This window comes from Pteropus vampyrus, unplaced genomic scaffold (assembly GCF_000151845.1).
Source record: "Pteropus vampyrus isolate Shadow unplaced genomic scaffold, Pvam_2.0 Scaffold45, whole genome shotgun sequence".
Taxonomy (NCBI): Eukaryota; Metazoa; Chordata; class Mammalia; order Chiroptera; family Pteropodidae; genus Pteropus; species Pteropus vampyrus.
In genome coordinates, this window is record NW_011888826.1 from 6,228,895 (window position 1) to 6,231,912 (window position 3,018).

At 31.8% G+C, this 3,018-nt stretch overlaps 1 pseudogene; it reads left to right on the plus strand.

Moving 5' to 3' along the window:
• The first annotated feature begins 2,634 nt into the window (after positions 1-2,634).
• On the plus strand, positions 2,635-2,750 carry LOC111739014 (annotated as a pseudogene).
• The last annotated feature ends 268 nt before the right edge of the window (positions 2,751-3,018 follow it).

Genomic DNA, 3,018 nt, shown 5'->3' on the forward strand with positions numbered 1-3,018 from the left:
GAATCATGAGCGTATCTATTTCTATACATTTTTAGATAATATATTTAGCTCTGAGTTGAACAAATTACACAGGCTTGGAGAGTCATTCTATTTTCTTTCCTCATTAAAATTTAGCTTCATTTATGCCATCTCTGATATTCGCAATCATATTTTCAATAGAATTCTGAACAGCATTATTTCAATTTCAGTGCACAAATAAGTGATATAACCAGTCTTTGCTGCATTATAATCTCCTTAGCTTTAATTACCGTTCCTTAGAATATTGTCTCTTCCTACTTTATGGGTTTTAAAATGTATTTCCATTTTCTATTCTAAAACAGTTCTTTCTAGTTGAGAAAGAAAAGGGCAAGTACATATATGCCATATTCTTTTGAAACTGTACTTTATCATTTCAATGGTCATTGTATCTAACCCATTAGGCATTGGAATATGATACTGTGCAATCATAAAAGAAACAGAATTTTAGAAAACCACAGAACTTAACATAAACCAGCCAGCAGGATGAATTAGGGATCAAATATTAGAAAGTGCAGGGACTCTGAAATAGAGCTCTCATTTAGGTTTTGGATAGTATAGAAATCCTCAGTTCTTTGGGGGGCTCCTTCATACAAAAGAGATACAAATCATCACAGTGATTATTAGTGACCTATGAAGAAAGCATTTTGAGTTATTAAGTGATGATTCTGACTTTATAATGATTTTCTGCTTTCTGTGGTTAATATAAAAGCTAAATTAATAATTTTTTAAAATTTCAAACATCTACTGTTAGTTGAATATGAGTTTATCTCTACAAGTAAAAAGGGAGGGGATAAATAGACTGAAAAATATACATGAAGTATGAGTAATTAGGAAATTAACTAAAGAGTGATCTTAAAACTTTAATGTTCTACAAGATATGATTCTTCTCTGGAAGTGTGATGCCTACAGCTTTGATCTTCTTTCTCAAGATTGATTTGACTATTCCAGGTTTTTTGTGGTTCCACACAAATTTTTAGATATTTTTTTCTATTTCTGTGGAAGATGTCATTAGAATTTTGATAGGGATGTCATTGAATCTATAGATCACTTTCTGATAGTTGCTAGTGTACAGAAATGCAATTGATTTTTGTATGTTGATTTGATCTGCAACTTTACTGAATTCATTTATTAGTTCTAACAGTTTTTCAGTGGAGTCTTTAGGATTTTCTTTATAATAACATCATTTGAAAACACAAATGATTTTACTTCTTACTTTCCTGTTTAGATGCTTTTTATTTCTTTTCCTTGCCTAACTATTCTAGGCTAGGACTTCCAATACTGTGTTGAATAAAAGTGGCAAGAGTAGACATCCTTGTCTTTTTCCTGATCATAGAGGAAAAGTTTCTAGGTTTTCATGAATGACTATGATACCTGTGGGTTTGTCATACATGGCTTTTCTTACGTTGAAATATGTTTCTCATATACTCAGTTCATTGAGAGTTTTAATCGTGAAAGGGTGTTGACTTTTGTCAAATACTTTTTCTGCTTCCATCGGGGTAATCATATGATTTTTATCCTTCATTTTGTTAATTTGGTGTATCCCATTTATGGATTTGCATATATAGAATCACCCTTGCCTCCTTGAAATGAGTCTCACTTGATCATAGAATATGATCCTTTTAATGTATTTGTTGGATTCAGTTTGCTAATATTTGGTTGAGGATTTTTGCAGCTTGGCTCACCAGGAGCTAAGGCTACTTACTCACCCGTGTCTCTAGTTTTCAGAAGACTTTGATTGCTGGGGTTATGCTTTTTATGACTAATTAAATACCACTTCCAGTTCCAGGCTACATACTATTTTTAGCCTTGCTTAAAGTCTTTGAGTCAAAGGCTACTTCTCTCCTGTGACCCAGGTATATCCAAACACGTTTTGTTTGTGATGACTCAAAACATCACATTAACTTGATCCCAGAGCTGGCTAACTCATTTCTACCCTAGGAGAACCTAAGTTTCTCTCCCCAATATGGAACAGCCACTCTATATTTAGTACAATTCTCTACTTTCTCCTAGTCCATTTTCTCTTTTAGAAAATCATCTTTTCCTTCTGAATATATAAATTATGCATACTTACTTAAAAATTATATGATGAACATTCTTCATGAATACTTGTTTGCAAATTTAATTAGGATAGAGTTACTGGGTGAAGCAACAAGACCTTAAAGGCTTTTGAAACCTCATGCCAAAATGCCTTCTAGAAATGTACTCATTTACTTTGTAAAGCAATGCCTAAGAGTATTGGTTTCATTACACCCACATCAACATTGATTATTAAATTTTAAAAGCTATCTTTTCTAATTTAAGAATAAAATACCATATCTTTTTAATATTTGCATCGATTTGAATAATCAGGTGAGGATGAACATTTTTACCATTTATTTTTATATTTATATTTCTTATTTGAAATTGTTCATGACACTATTTTTAAAACTTGGGATTTGAAACTTGTCTTAATTATTCATAAGAAATGTTTACATTTAAGGTAATTAAGTAAATATAATTTACAAATTATATTTGTAATATAAAATAAAAGAAGTGGTTCCATAGTATAATGGTTAGCACATCTGCTTTACACGCAGAAGGTCCTGGGTTCACACCCCAGTAGAGCCACGGTCCATGGTCTACGGCCATGCCATCCTGAACAAGCCCAATGTCTGATCTCGGAAGTTAAGCAGAGTCAGGCCTGGTTAGTACTTGGATGGGAGACCACCTAGGAAGACCAGGTGCTGTAGGCATCAATAATAATAAATAATAAATTAATAAATAAAGTATAATAAATATAAATATATAAATATAATATTACAGATAGAATATTACAAATTATATATGCAACAAAGGTAATAGTTTGTCATTTATTCAATTTTTATATTGATTTACAATACCCAGATCACCTTGAGTTTTTAAGGGACAATTCTGTCAGTAATTTTAGGTGTCATATCTTCCTTGTTTTGAAGGCAAACAAAGTTCCTTGCCAGGCAGGGAGTAAATATTTATGCATACTTT